Source organism: Arachis hypogaea, chromosome 5 (genome assembly GCF_003086295.3).
Source record: "Arachis hypogaea cultivar Tifrunner chromosome 5, arahy.Tifrunner.gnm2.J5K5, whole genome shotgun sequence".
In the NCBI taxonomy this organism is placed as follows: Eukaryota; Viridiplantae; Streptophyta; class Magnoliopsida; order Fabales; family Fabaceae; genus Arachis; species Arachis hypogaea.
Window position 1 is genome coordinate 46,196,797 of NC_092040.1, and position 16,781 is coordinate 46,213,577.

Genomic DNA, 16,781 nt, shown 5'->3' on the forward strand with positions numbered 1-16,781 from the left:
TGGATCAAGAAGCGAACGCGTCATTTAACGAAAGAAACATGCAGTTCATAGTGATAGAATGAAAAGAAAAAATTGCAATAGAAATAAATACCAATCAATAAATTAACACACTGTTGCAACTCCCCGGCAACGGCACCAAAAATTGATGCAGCGAAATTTGGTGAATTAAAAATTATTAAAATGTGTACGTTGGAAGTATAGTTCTTAACTCACCGGAAATCCACTTATCAATTTAGAAATATGTCACAGAAATTCAAATTTTAAATACTGGGAGTATGAATCCCAGGTCGTCTCCCAACGAGTTGCAGAAAGGTGTGCTATTTTATTAATCAGATGTTTTCAAAAAGGTTTGAGTTGAATAACAGGAAATTAAATTGATGAATTTGAACAATGTAAATAAAAGCCTTGACTGGGAGTTGATTAGTTGGAATCCCTATTATAGTTGGAATACTCTCAAGATTAATTGATAATTAAAAGTTACTCTGTTTTGTTATCCTTTACTAGGCAAAAGAAAGTCAAACAAGTTGGAATGCTACGTCTGTTCACAAATTGCAACCCACTTAATTAAAAGGGATTGGTGTTAGTGACTAGAGGGCAATCCAACAGTAAACCCAATTACAATCTTTCTTTCAAGTCTTCCAACTCAATTGGTTCCTTTCAATCAACTCCCCATCAAGTTAGGGAACTACTCGCTCATTGTGAATGCAAAATTCATAACATATGAGAAGAAATTAAAGAAAGACATTGTAAATAGAAATAACAAATAATCCAATTAAAATAAGAATAATCCTTATATTGAATAAATCCTAATAATATTCCAATGGTAAAATTAACGAAGCAAAGGATATGGAAGAGTAAAGCCAAGTAAAGAAAATAAACTAGAATGACGAAGTCTTGATGAGGTAATGACTCTTCTCAATATCCCAATGCAAAAGTAGTAGAAAAATAATATCCTAAGAGTATCAATTGTGTAGAGAGAAAACCTAGAGGAGGAGTAAAACTAGATCTAAAAACTCAAAACTGTGTAGAATGAATGTTGTCCTTCGTTTCTGCATGTTCTCTGGCTCTAGTCTACTATTCTAGGCTGAGAATTGGGTCAAAACAGGGCCCAAAATTGCCTCCAGCAAAATCTGCAGATTATGCAGATCGCGCATGTCACGCGATCGCGTCATCCACGCGAACGCGTCATTCGCGTATTTCCGTGCCACGCGTTCGCGTCGCCAACGCGTCACTTGTGCTTTTTCTTTCCGCGCGGTCGCGTTAGCCATGCGGCCACGTCACCGCGATTTCTCCTCTTTCGCGCGAACGCGTGAGCCATGCGGCCGCGTCACTTCTCACTGGTTGTCTCCTCAATTTCTTGTGTTCCTTCCATTTTTGCTAGCTTCCCTTCCAATCTCCAACTCATCCATGCCCTATAGAGCCTGAAACACTTAACACACAGATCACGGCATTGAATGGGATAAAGAAGAACTAAAATGCATAATAAAAAGTCTCTAGGAAGTAGTTTTCAACCATGTAATAATTCCAGGAAGGAAATATAAATGCATGCTAAATTAATGAATAAGTGGGTAAGGATCATGATAAAACCACATAATTATACACAATATAAACCATAAAATAGTGGTTTATCAATCACCTGTCCCGAATAGAACCAGTAGAAGGGGCATCCCTCCCTCTTACTGAGATCTCTGAAAACTTTCCGGATGAGCAACTCTTTGCCATCCAGGAAGTGCCATGGTTTGCAGACATTGCAAACTACAAGGCAGTGAGGTTCATACCCAAAGAGTATAGTAGGCAGCAATCAAAGAAGTTGATCACGGATGCAAAGTACTATCTTTAGGATGAACCATATCTCTTCAAGAGATGTGCAGACGGAGTAATCTGTAGATGTGTGCCTAAAGAAGAAGCACAGAAGATCCTCTGGCACTGCCATGGATCACAGTATGGAGGACATTTTGGAAGTGAGCGAACAGCCACAAGAGTCCTCCAATGTGGCTTCTACTGGCCTATTCTCTATAAAGACTCTCGAGTGTTTGTACTTAATTGTGACAGTTTCCAAAGATCTGGCAATCTGCCTCACAGTTATGCCATACCTCAACAAGGGATCTTGGAGATTGAGTTGTTTGATGTATGGGGTATTGACTTTATGGGGCCTTTCCCACCATCATACTCAAACACTTATATTCAGGTGGCAGTGGATTATGTATCCAAATAGGTGGAAGCTATTGCAACACCCACTAATGATACTAAGACAGTGCTAAAATTCCTCCAGAAACACATCTTCAGCAGATTTGGTATCCCTAGAGTACTAATCAGTGATGGAGGCACTCATTTCTGTAATAAGCAGCTTTACTCTGCTTTGGTTTGATATGGAGTTAGCCACAGGGTGGCCACTCCATATCATCCACAGACAAATGGGCAAGCTGAATTCTCTAATAGAGAACTTAAAAGAATCCTGGAACGAACTGTGATTAACCGAAGATTGGATTGGGCAAGAAGCTTGGATGATGCTCTATGGCCATACATAACAGCATTCAAGACTCCTATAGGAACTTCTCCATACTAGCTCGTGTATGGAAAAGCCTGTCACTTGCCAGTGGAACTGGAACATAAGGCCTACTGGGCAACCAGATTCCTAAACCTTGATGCCAAGTTAGCTAGAGAAAAATGATTGCTCCAGTTAAATGAGCTAGAGGAATTTAGACTCAATGCTTTCAAAAATGAAAAAATTTACAAAGAGAAAGCAAAAAGATGGCATGACAAAAAGCTGTCATCCAGATTCTTTGAGCCAGGGTAGAAAGTTCTGCTATTTAATTCTAGGCTCAGATTATTCCCCGAAAAATTGAAGTCCCAGTGGAGAGGTCGATATGTGATTACAAGTGTGTCACCATATGGATACGTGGAGCTTCAGGATAATGATTCTAATAAAAAGTTCATTATTAATGGACAGAGAGTCACATATTATCTTGAAGGCAATTTTGAGCAAGAATGCTCAAAACTGAGACTTGATTAAAGCTCAGTAATAGTCCAGCTAAAGACAATAAAGAAGCGCTTATTGGGAGGCAACCCAGCCAATTACAAAGTATATTTGTTAATTAATTAATTTTTACAGGAATATGTCAATTATCTTCAAGGTAAAATAGCAATTGCTTAAGTTCATAGAGTTACAGAAGGATTCAGATGATAAAAATGGCAAAAAGAAGCTCACTGGTGCGAAAAAGCCAGTAAGAGCTGTTTTGGGCGTTAAACGCCTAAAAGAAGCATCTACTGGGCGTTGAACGCCAGAAAGAAGCACCTTCTGGGCGTTCAACGCCAGATTTACAGCGTCCTGGGCATTCAGAAAAAGGCCCAGTGACAAGGGAGTTCCTGGCGTTCAACGCCAGCTAGAAGCAACAATTGGGCGTTGAACACCCAGAAGAAGCTACACATGGGCATTAAATGCCCAAAACATGCAGCGTTTGGGCGTTTAACGCCAGGATTGTGGGGAGGAGGTAATTTCGTTTTTGATTCACATTTTTCAAAATTTTTATATTCTAATTCATGATTTCTTGCATAAACATGTTACAAACTCGCATCCTTCAATTCCAAAAATTTTAATCCTAATTTCTAAAATCCCTTTTTCAAAAATATCAAATGTATCATAATTCATAAACACAAATCCTTTTCAAATCCAATCCAACTCTTTTTCAATTTTTTTTTAAAAAACTCAATTATCTTTTAAAATCTTTTTCAAAATAAAAATTCAGATATATCTTTTTCAAATATCATTCACAACTTTTTAATTTTAAATTATATATTTTTCTTATCATATTTATCTTTTATAAATCATATCTTCTATCTTATCTTCCTTTAAAATTTTCGAAAACCCACCCCCTCCCTTTAAATCCACATTCGGCCTCCCTCCTCTCATCCACCATTCGATACTAGCTCTCCTTCTATCCCTCTTCTTTCCTTTCTTTTGCTTGAGGACAAGCAAACCTCTAAGTTTGGTGTGTTTATCCGTGATCACTAAATCATATTCACTAAGATCATGGCTTCTAAAGGAAAACAACCCACTCCAAGAGGCAAGAAAGAGAGTATTCCAAAACCACTTTGGAATCAAGGGAAGTTCTTAACCAAAGAACATTCAGACCATTACTACAAAATAATGGGTCTAAGTTCAGTGATCCCGGAAGTTAGATTCGATTTGAAAGAAGACGAATATCCGGAGATTCAAGAGCAAATTCGAAACAATAACTAGGAAGTCCTAGCTAATCCTGAAACAAAGGTGGTAAGAAACATGGTTCAGGAATTCTACGCTAATCTGTGGCAAACAGACAGGCAGAGAATATCTGGAACTGCCCTCTATGACTATTGGACCTTGGTCAGAGGAAAGATTGTTCACATTCACCCTGACAAAATCAGGGAGATCTTTAAGCTACCTCAGCTGAAAGATGACCCAGACTCCTTTAATAGGAGAATGATGAGAACAAATAAGGACCTGGACAAGATTCTAGAGGATATATGCATCCCTGGAGCCAGGTGGACCACCAGCACCAAGGGTGTCCCAAATCAACTCAAGAGAGAAGATCTCAAACCAGTCGCCAGAGGCTGGCTGGACTTCATTGGGCACTCTATATTGCCCACTAGCAACCGTTCTGAAGTCACAGTTAAAAGAGCAGTGATGATCCATTGCATTATGTTGGGAAGAGAAGTGGAAGTTCATTAACTGATTTCATGTGAACTTTACATAATCGCAAACAAGAACTCCAAAGATGCCAAATTGGCTTATCCAAGCTTAATTTCTATGCTCTGCAAAGATGTTGGAGTGAAGATGGGAATAACTGAGTATATCTCAGTTGAGCGACCAATCACCAAAATATCAATGGAAAAACAACAAGTGCAGGATGACCCCATCAAGAGGAGAGCACAGGAATTCCTCCTGGAAATCCCTCAATTTGAATACTGGGAGCATCTTGAAGCATCTGTTACCAAGTTGCAAGAAGCTATGGACCAAATAAAGGAAGAACAGAATAATCAAAATAGCATGCTTTGCAAATTACTTGGGGAACAAGAAGAGCAAAGGCGTGACTTAAAGGAACTGAAGCGTCAAAAACTATCTCTTGAAGGACCAAGCACCCCACAGACTAGAGGAACATCCAGTTCTCAAAATAAAGGTTGTTGAGTCCTAATCTTAGCTTTAATTTTGTGATAGTTGTTCTTATAGGAATTTACCTTAGAAGTTATATAGGAGTAGTAGTAATTAGTATATCTATTTTGATTTTATTTTCAATTAAGCTATAATTTATTTTTCTCATCATCATTAAACATGAATAAAATAATAGATTTTTAGAATAAAGAGGAAATATTTTTTTCGAGTTCTTAATAAGAAAAATTCTAATTACTTAGATGTGGTGGCAATACTTTTTGTCTTCTGAATGAATGTTTGAACAGTGCATATTTTTTTATGTTGAATTTCATGAATGTTAAAATTGTTGGCTCTTGAAAGAATGATGAACAAGAGAAATATTATTGATGATCTGAAAAATCATGAAATTGATTCTTGAAGCAAGAAAAATCAGTGAAAAAAAGAGCTTGCGAAAAAAAAAAGCAAAAGAGGTAGAAAAAGCCAATAGCCCTTTAAACCAAAAGGCAAGGGTGAAAAGGATCCAAGGCTTTGAGCATCAATGGATAGGAGGGCCCAAGGAAATAAATCCAAGCCTAAGCAGCTAAAATCAAGCTGTCCCTAACCATGTGCTTGTGGCATGCAGATCCAAGTGAAAAGCTTGAGACTGAGTGGTTAAAGTCGTGATCCAAAGTAAAAGAGTGTGCTTAAGAACTCTGGACACCTCTAATTGGGGACTCTAGCAAAGCTAAGTCACAATCTGAAAAGGTTCACCCAGTTATGTGTCTGTGGCATTTATGTATCCGGTGGTAATATTGGAAAACAAAGTGCTTAGGGACACGGCCAAGACTCATAAAGTAGCTGTGTTCAAGAATCAACATACTAAACTAGGAGAATCAATAATACTATCTGAATTCTGAGTTCCTATGGATGCCAATCATTCTGAATTTCAAAGGATAAAGTGAGATGCCAAAACTGTTCGGAACCAAAAAGCTACTAGTCCCGCTCATCTAATTAGAATCTGAGCTTCACTTAAAACTCTGAGATATTATTGCTTCTTGATTTCTTTTTACCATATTTTATTTATCTAGTTGCTTGAGGACAAGCAACAGTTTAAGTTTGGTGTTGTGATGAGCGGATATTTTATACGCTTTTTGGGGGTAACTTCATGTAGAATTTAGTATGTTTTAGTTAGTTTTTAGTATAATTTTATTAGTTTTTAGGCAAAATTCATATTTCTGGACTTTACTATGAGTTTGTGTGTTTTTCTATAATTTCAGGTATTTTCTGGCTGAAATTGAGGGAGTTGAGCAAAAATCTTATTCAGGCTGAAAAAGACTGCGAATGCTGTTGGATTCTGACCTCCCTGCACTCGGAATGGATTTTTTGGAGCTACAGGAATCCCATTGGCGCGCTCTTAATTGGGTTGGAAAGTAGACATCCAGGGCTTTCTAGCAATATATAATCGTCTATACTTTGCGTGAAAATAGATGACGTAAACTGGCGTTCAACGCCAGTTCCATGTTGCAGTTTGGCGTTCAGTGCCAGAAACAGGTTGCAAGTTGGAGTTCAATGCCAGAAACAGGTTACAACCTAGCGTTCAACTCCAGAAACAGCCCAGACACGTGAGAAGCTTAAGTCTCAGCCCCAGCACACACCAAGTGGACCCCAGAAGTGGATTTCTACACTATCCATCCTAGTTTACTCATTTTCTGTAAACCTATGTTACTAGTTTAGTATTTAAACAACTTTTAGAGATTTATTTTGCATCTCATGACATTTTAGATATGAATTATATACTCTTTGACGGCATGAGTCTCTAAACTCCATTGTTGGGGGTGAGGAGCTCTGCAGCGTCTCGATGAATTAATGCAATTATTTCTGTTTTCCATTCAAACATGCTTGTTCCTGTCTAAGATGTTCATTCGCGCTTCATTATGAAGAAGGTGATGATCTGTGACACTCATCACCTTCCTCAATCCATGAACGTGTGCCTCACAACCACCTCCGTTCTACATTAGATTGAATGAGTATCTCTTAGATTCCTTAATCAGAATCTTCGTGGTATAAGCTAGAATTGTTGGCGGCATTCATGAGGATCCGAAAAGTCTAAACGTTGTCTGTGGTATTTCGAGTAGGATTCTGGGATTGGATGACTGTGACGAACTTCAAACTTGCGAGTGTTGGGCGTAGTGACAGACGCAAAAGGATCAATGGATCTTATTCCGACATGATCGAGAACTAACAGATGATTAGCCGTGCTGTGACAGAGCATTTGGACCATTTTCACTGAGAGGATAGGAAGTAGCCATTGACAATGGTGACACCCTACATATAGCTTTCCATGGAAGGAGCCTTGCATGTGTAAAGAGGAGGACAAGAGAAAAGCTGAAATTCAGAGGACAAAGCATCTCCAAAACTCCAACATATTCTCCATTACTGCATAATAAGTATTTATTTCATGCTCTTTTATCTTTTACAATCGAGGCTAAAGAATCCTATTGGTATCCTGACTAAGATTAATAAGATAACCATAGCTTGCTTCAAACCAACAATCTTCGTGGGATTCGACCCTTACTCACATAAGGTATTACTTGGACAATCCAGTGTACTTGCTGGTTAGTTGTGCGGATTGCAAAAGTGTGATTGCAATTTCGTGCACCACGGACTGAGGATGGTTTGATGTCATATGAAGGGTGATGGATATATGAGATGAGAAATTACATTTTTTGATGTTCGGAAACTGAATTGTGAAAGGACAGTGGTTGAGATGAGTTGGGAACTCGGATTGAGATGATGGATCTCTGTATACTGAAAATGCTTTTTGAAAACCACTGAAATAATATTTTTGCTGAGATTGAGACGCTATGCTCCCAGCAGGAACGGTGGTTAATCCCACCTGTCGAGGTAGCGGCGACGACGTAAGGACGGTGGTTAATCCCGCTTGTATTGAGATGTGAGGTCTGTGGCAAGAGTATTCCGCTCGCATCCCTTCGAAACTATAGAGCGTGCTGGCGCCGGTACCTGGACAGTGATCTGAGCACTAAATCTCGGGGGTTCCCATATGAGAATTCCGAAGGGCAACGTCTCCATGGAGATGTGTCGGGTTGGCAGTTGAACTGACAATGTGATATCACAGCTAGTAGGGCAGGCATTCATCATATGCATTTTTTATCTATTTGTATGCTTTGTCTACTTATAATGGCTTGCCTATTTGTATAACATGCCTAATTGCTAATTGAATTAATTGCCTTATATGTCAATACATGTGTTTTACTTGCATTGTATACTATCTGTGTTTTCTGTTGGGATTGAGGAGGTTCAGAAGGCGGTGGTGATGGGATCACATGGAGGATCGGTTGGTGAAGGCTGTAGGACAGCGGTGTTTGGTTTGAGTAGAAATCCCCTAAGACAGATGACCTAGTTTATTTAAGTCAATGTTGGTATATTATGCTTATCTGTTTTAGAATGCTTAAGTTTGAAATCTTGTGATGGATATGGAGCTTAGGATTGCCTTTGGCGTCCCGGGGTCTTATATCCTACATCACTGGGCACTATTACCATACTAAGAACCTCCGGTTCTCATACCATATTTCTATTGTATTTTTCAGAAGCAGGTCGCAACCCACCTCGGTGAGTTGCTTTGGATGGTGACAGAAGCGGAGGATCTTGGATTCTTTTGGAGTCTTTTTGGTTTATTTTGTGCATACATCTCTCTTTTTGTATTTTGTTTTACCTAGAGGCATGTATATGAGAGAACAAAACTTGTATAAGCTGTTTTCAATGTATGGTTCTGTATACCTGTATAAGGCTAGCCGACTTAAACTCCGCGAGTCGTGACTAGTTTCCTATGATATTATATACTTATCTTTTGTTATATCTTATCTGTTTCTTGTGTCTTAAGCTAGTAGCTTCGTTAGTACGTTTTGGGCTTTTAAAATCCTGTTTTTGAGCTATATCCTTCATTGGGCTTCTAGATTATACTATTCTTCATGTATATATATATATATATATATATATATATATATATATATATGAGCTTAGAACTGTCGTAATCTCTAATTAACCTTTGCTTTATGACGCGAGGTAAGGTTTAGGCTAATTAGGGTGTTACACCTACTGTACATAAAAATAATGTCATATACAAAAATTTTATTATTATCACTAGTATTATTTTTTTTAAAACTTCACACATTCAGTAATTTTGAAATTCATAAATATTTTATTAAACATTATTTATATACATCATACTTAAAATTCAGATGCATAGAAAATAAAACTTAACAAGAAGTTCTTTACATTATTTACATTTATATTTAACAATATCACATATTAAACTATTCCATCATTGATCAAATGACCAATATTTTCTTCAAGATCCTCAAAGAAATTAGATACATCATAATGAGTAGTGGAATTTTCAACATCATTTGAAAAAAAATTTGACTTCTTTCCTTTATCGTCCTTTTTCAAAGATGATTGATAAAGATCGACTAGGTGCCTTGGTGTACAACAAGTACGCGACCAGTGGCCCTTTCCACCACAACGAAAATATTTATCATCTGTTGATTTATTTTGCCCAGTGTTTCTTTCTTTATCCTACTTCTGGTGAGATCATTTCTTGTGAACATAATTCTTCTTCCTTCCATAATTTTTCTTGTTACTAAAACCTTGCCATTTACCTCTTTTGTGGTTGTAATTTGCCGCATTTACTTCAGGAAATGGGGCGGCGCTAGCTGGTTGCACTTCATGATTTTTTAAAAGTAACTCATTGTTGCGTTCAGCAACAAGAAGGCAAGAAATTAACTCAGAATATTTTTAAATTCTTTTTCTCGATATTGCTGCTGCAGGAGCACATTCAAGGCATGGAAGGTGTAACACCCTAACTTTTAGCACTCATGATCGTACTAAAAGCTCAGACGTTACTTACCTTTAAACCTGTTTATTCTATACTATTTTTATTTAATATTGAGCCTTTGCAAATACGAACCAAAACTTTCACCAAGAAAACAAAGAGACTTATACAGGCTTTATGTACACAGACTTATTCAAATATCCTCAAATACAAGTCCTACCCTTCTAAAAACCAATAGAATAAACGATGAGGAAAAAATAAAATCTAACAATTCAACTCGTAAACACAATCTTCTATGCTCCTATAGCTCCGCACTAAACCTTCGCACCTGTAGGTGAAAGGGGTGGAAATAGGAGGTAAGAACTGGGGAGTTCTTAGTAGGGTTGGGATTAGAAGTTAAGTTTGTTTAATTATTGGTGCACGAAATTGTGATCATCAACAATGGCGCCAATGAACTTGGTAGCGCTCTCAAACGTGAATCACACTTAGTCACAACTCTACACAACTAACCAGCAAATGCACTAGGTCGTCCAAGTAATACCTTCCGTGAGTAAGGGTCGATCCCACGAAGATTGTTGGTATGAAGCAAGCTATGGTCATCTTGTAAATCTCAGTTAGGCAGATAATAAATGTTATGGAGTTTTTGAATAATAAATAAAACAGAAAATAAAGATAGAGTTACTCATGTAATTAAATGGTGGGAATTTCAGATAAGTGTGTGGAGGTGTTTGTCCCTGTTGGATCTCTGCTTTCCTACTGTCTTCCTTCAATCCTTCTTATTCCTTTCCATGGCAAGCTGTATGTTTGGCATCACCGTTGTCAATGGCTACATCCCATCCTCTCAGTGAAAATGGTCCAAATGCTCTGTCACAGCACGGCTAATCATCTGTCGGTTCTCGATCATGTTGGAATAGAATCCCTTGATTCTTTTGCGTTTGTCATCACGCCCAACAATCGCGAGTTTGAAGCTCGTCACAGTCATTCAATCCCTGAATCCTACTCGGGATACCACAGACAAGGTCTAGACTTTCCGGATTCTCATGAATGCCGCCATCAATCTAGCTTATACCACGAAGATTCTGATTAAGGAATCCAAGAGATATGCGCCCGGTCTAAGGTAGAACGGAAGTGGTTGTCAGTCACGCGTTCATAGGTGAGAATGATGATGAGTGTCATGGATCATCACATTCATCATGTTGAAGTGAAATGAATATCTTAGAATAAGAACAAGCGGAATTGAATAGAAAATAGTAGTAATTGCATTGAAACTTGAGGTACAGCAGAGCACCACACCCTTAATATATGGTGTGTAGAAACTCCAGCGTTGAAAATACATAAGTGATGAAGGTTCAGGCATGGCCGAATGGCCAGCCCCTATGAATGATCAATAGTCTCCTAAGATGAATAATGGAATAAAACCGAGACCAAAGATGTCTAATACACTAGTAAAAAGTTATATTTATACTAAACTAGCTACTATGGTTTACAGAAGTAAGTAATTAATGCATAAATCCACTTCCGGGGCCCACTTGGTGTGTGTTTGGACTGAGCTTGATCTTTACACGAGCTAAGGCTTCTTTTGGAGTTGAACGCCAAGTTGTAACATATTTTTGGCGTTCAACTCTGGCTCGTGACGTGTTTCTGGCGTTTGACCCCAGAATGCAGCATGAAACTAGCATTGAGCGCCCGTTTACGTCATCTAATCTCGAATAAAGTATAGACTATTATATATTGCTGGAAAGCTCTGGATGTCTACTTTCCAACGCTGTTGAGAGCAAGCCATTTGAGGTTCTGTAGCTCCAGAAAATCCATTTCGAGTGCAGGGAGGTCAGAATCCAACAGCATCAGCAGTCCTTTGTTAGCCTCCTTATCAGAGTTTTGCTCAGGTCCCTCAATTTCAGCCAGAAATTACCTGAAATCACAGAAAAATACACAAACTCGTAGTAAAGTCCAGAAATGTGAATTTAGCATAAAAACTAATGAAAACATCCCTAAAAGTAGCTAGATTATACTAAAAACTACCTAAAAACAATGCCAAAAAGCGTATAAATTATCCGCTCATCACAACACCAAACTTAAATTGTTGCTTGTCCCCAAACAACTGAAAATAAATTAGGATAAAAAGAAGAGAATATACTATAAATCCCAAAATATCAATGAATATTAGTTCTAATTAGATGAGCGGAACTTGTAGCTTTTTGCTTCTGAACAGTTTTGGCATCTCACTTTATCCTTTGAAGTTTAGAATGATTAGCATCTATAGGAACTCAGAGTTCAGATAGTGTTATTAATTCTCCTAGTTAAGTATATTGATTCTTGAACACAGCTACTTTATGAGTCTTGGCCGTGGCCCTAAGCACTTTGTTTTCCAGTATTACCACCGGATACATAAATGCCACAGACACATGACTGGGTGAACCTTTTCAGGTTGTGACTCAGCTTTGCTAGAGTCCCCAGTTAGAGGTGTCCAGAGCTCTTAAGCACACTCTTTTTGCTTTGGATCACGACTTTAACCACTCAATCTCAAGCTTTTCACTTGGACCTTCATGCCACAAGCACATGGTTAGGGACAGCTTAATTTAGCCGCTTAGGCCTGGATTTTATTTCCTTGGGACCTCCTATCCATTGATGCTCAAAGCCTTGGATTCTTTTTTACCCTTGCCTTTTGGTTTTAAGGGTTATTGGCTTTTTCTGCTTGCTTTTTCTTTTTCTTTCAAAAAATTTTTTTCCATTTTTTTTCACAAGCTTTTGCTTTTTCACTGCTTTTTCTTGCTTCAAGAATCAATTTCATGATTTTTCAGATTATCAATAGCATTTCTCTTTGTTCATTATTCTTTCAAGAGCCAACAATTTTAACATTCATAAACAACAAGATCAAAATTATGCACTGTTCAAGCAGTCATTCAGAAAACAAAAAGTATTGTCACCACATCAATATAATTAAATTAAATTCAAGGATAATTTCGAAATTTATGTACTTCTTGTTCTTTTTGAATTAGAAACATTTTTCACTTAAGAGAGGTGAAGGATATATGGAATTTATTCATAGCTTTAAGACATAGTTACTACATACTAATGATCATGAAGTAGAGACACAAAACATAGATAAACATGTAACATAAAAAACCAAAAAATAGAGAGATGAGAACAAGGAAGTTAAGGAATAAGTCTACCTTAGTGAGGGTGGCGCCTTTTGAAGGACCAATGGTGCTTTTTCAGCTCCTTTATGTCTCTTCCTTGCTTCTGTTGCATGATCCCTAGTGATTTTGGTGTTCATATCCTTAGTTGCTCCCAATAATTATGTGGAGGAACATGTATCCCCTGAGGTATCTCAGGGATTTCTTGATGAGGGAATTCCTCATGCTCTCTTGATGTGTAGTCAAATGCTCTATTACTGAGCTATGGATCCTTGAGATGAATCTCTCCATCTCCTATGACTCAGAGGTGGAAGGTTTTGTCTTCTCTTTTCTCTTCTCTTTCTTTTCTCTTTTTTTTTTGAGGTTTCTCTGGCCTTAGGTGCCATCAATGGTTATGGAAAAGCAAAAAAGCTATGATTTTACCACACCAAACTTAGAATGTTGCTCGCCCTCGAGAAAAAGAAGAAAGAATAGAAGAAGGAGAAGAAGATATGGGGGAGAGGGAGAGATGTTTGTGTTTCGGCCATGTAGGGTGGGTTTTGGTGTTAAGGATGGATGTGAGTGGTGAAGAAGAGAGAAGGTGAGTTGAGGTAGGTGGGGATCCTGTGGGGTCCTGATGAGCGGATAATTTATACGCTTTTTGGCATTGTTTTTAGGTAGTTTTTAATAGGTTCAAGCTACTTTTAGGGATATTTTCATTAGTTTTTATGTTAAATTCACATTTCTGGACTTTACTATGAGTTTGTGTGTTTTTCTGTGATTTCAGGTAATTTCTGGCTGAAATTGAGGGACCTGAGCAAAACTTTGAAAAAAGGCTGACAAAAGGACTGCTGATGCTGTTGGATTCTGACCTCCCTGCACTCGAAATGGATTTTCTGGAGCTACAGAACTCCAAATGGCGCGCTCTCAACAACTTTGGAAAGTAGACATCCAGAGCTTTCCAGCAATATATAATAGTCCATACTTTATTCGGGAATTGACGATGTAAAGTGGCGCTCAACGCCAAGTACATGCTGTTGTCTGGAGTCAAACGCCAGAAACACGTCACGACCCGGAGTTGAACGCCAGAAACATGCTATAACTCGGCGTTCAACTCCAATAAAAGCCTTAGCTCGTAGATAGATCAAGCTCAGCCCAAACATACACCAAGTGGGCCCCGGAAGTGGATTTATGCATCAATTACTTACTCCTGTAAACCCTAGTAGCTAGTTTAGTATAAATAGAACTTTTTACTAGTGTATTAGCCGTCTTTTGACCATGTTACATCTTTGGTCTCAGTTTTGTATTATTCTTCATCTTAGGAGGCTATTGATCACGTTTTGGGGGGCTGGCCATTCGGCCATGCCTGAACCTCTCACTTATGTATTTTCAACGGTGGAGTTTCTACACACCATAGATTAAGGGTGTAGAGCTCTGCTGTACCTCAAGTTTCAATGCAATTACTACTATTTTCTATTCAATTCTCCTTATTCTTATTCCAAGATATACGTTGCACTTCAACTTGATGAATGTGATGATGCGTGACACTCATCATCATTCTCACCTATGAACGCGCGTGACTGACAACCACTTCCGTTCTACCTTAGGCCGGGCGCATATCTCTTAGATTCCCCAACAGAATCTTCATGATATAAGCTAGATAGATGGCGGCATTCATGGGAATCCGGAAAGTCTAACCTTGTCTGTGGTATTCCGAGTAGGATTCCGAGAATCTGGAAAGTCTAACCTTGTCTGTGGTATTCCGAGTAGGATTCTGGGATTGAATGACTGTGACGAGCTTCAAACTCCTGAAGGCTGGGCGTTAGTGACAGACGCAAAAGAATCAAGGGATTCTATTCCAACCTGATTGAGAACCGACAGATGATTAGCCGTGCTGTGACAGAGCATAGGACCATTTTCACTGAGAGGATGGGATGTAGCCATTGACAACGGTGATGCCCTACATACAGCTTGCCATGGAAAGGAGTAAGAAGGATTGGATAAATGTAATAAGAAAGTAGAGATTCGAGAGGAGCACAGCATCTCCATATGCCTATCTGAAATTCCCACCATGGAATTATATGAGTAACTATTTACTATTTTATTTTCTGTTTATTATTTATTTTCGAACTTATCCATAATCAATTATTATCCGCCTGACTGAGATTTACAAGACGACCATAGCTTGCTTCATACCAACAATCTCTGTGGGATCGACCCTTACTCACGTAAGGTATTACTTGGATGACCCAGTACACTTGCTGGTTAAGTTGAACGGAGTTGTGACCACACATAGTTGTGAACCATGGTATTGGCATCATGTTTTTGGCGCCATTGCCAGGGAAAGAAAAAGCAATGAATTTTACAAAATACAATAACAAATGAATCACAATTTCGTCCACCAAGTTTTTGGCGCCGTTGCCGGGGATTGTTCGAGTATGGACAACTGACGGTTCATCTTGTTGCTCAGATTAGGTAATTTTCTTTTCAAAAACTTTTTCAAACTTTTTCTTTTCTTTTTCGTTTTTCCAAAAAATTTTTCGAAAAAAATTAATAAAATCATAAAATTCAAAAATATTTTGTGTTTCTTGTTTGAGTCTTGAGTCAACTTTTAAGTTTGGTGTCAATTACATGCTTTAAAAATTTTTCTTGCATTTTTCGAAAATTCATGCATTCATGGTGTTCTTCATGATCTTCAAGTTGTTCTTGACAAGTCTTCTTGTTTGATCTTGATGTTTTCTTGTTTTGTGTTGTTTGTTGTTTTTCATATGCATTTTTGCATTCATAGTGTCCATGCATTAAAAAATTCTAAGTTTGGTGTCTTGCATGTTTTCTTTACATTGAAAATTTTTCAAAAATATGTTCTTGATGTTCATCATGATCTTCAAAGTGTTCTTGGTATTCATCTTGACATTCATAGTGTTCTTGCATGCATTAAGTGTTTTGATCCAAAATTTTCATGTTTTGGGTCATAATTGTGTTTTTCTCTCTCATAATTAAAATATTCAAAAAAATCAAAAAATATCTTTTCCTTATTTTTCTCATAATTTTCGAAAATTTGAGTTGACTTAGTCAAAAATTTTCAAAATTAGTTGTTTCTTACAAGTCAAGTCAAATTTTCAATTTTAAAAATCTTATCTTTTCAAAATCTTTTTCAAAAATTATATCTTTTTCATTTTTTCTATTTTTCAAAAATTTCAAAAATCTTTTTCAAAATATTTTCAAAATCTTTTTCTTATCTTTATATCATATTTTCGAAAATTCACTAACAATTAATGTGATTGATTCAAAAATTTGAAAGTTTGTTACTTTCTTGTTAAGAAAGGTTCAATCTTTAAGTTCTAGAATCTTATCTTTTAGTTTCTTGTTAGTAATTAATTTTAATTTTAAGAATTAAATCTTTTTCAAACATATCCTTTTATCACATCTTCTTATCTTATCTTTTTATCATATCTTTTTCAAAAATTTTATCTTTTTCAAAATTTGATTTCAAAATATCTTATCTAACTTCTTATCTTCTTATCTTTTCAAATTTGATTTTAATATCTTTTTCAACTAACTATTTGACTTTTTGTGTGTTTCTTATCTTTTTCAAAACAACTTAACTACTTCTCACTCTCTAATTTTCGAAAATACCTCTCTCTTTTTCAAAATTTCTTTTTAATTGTTTTAAATTTTAATTTTAATTATATCTTTTCTTTAATTT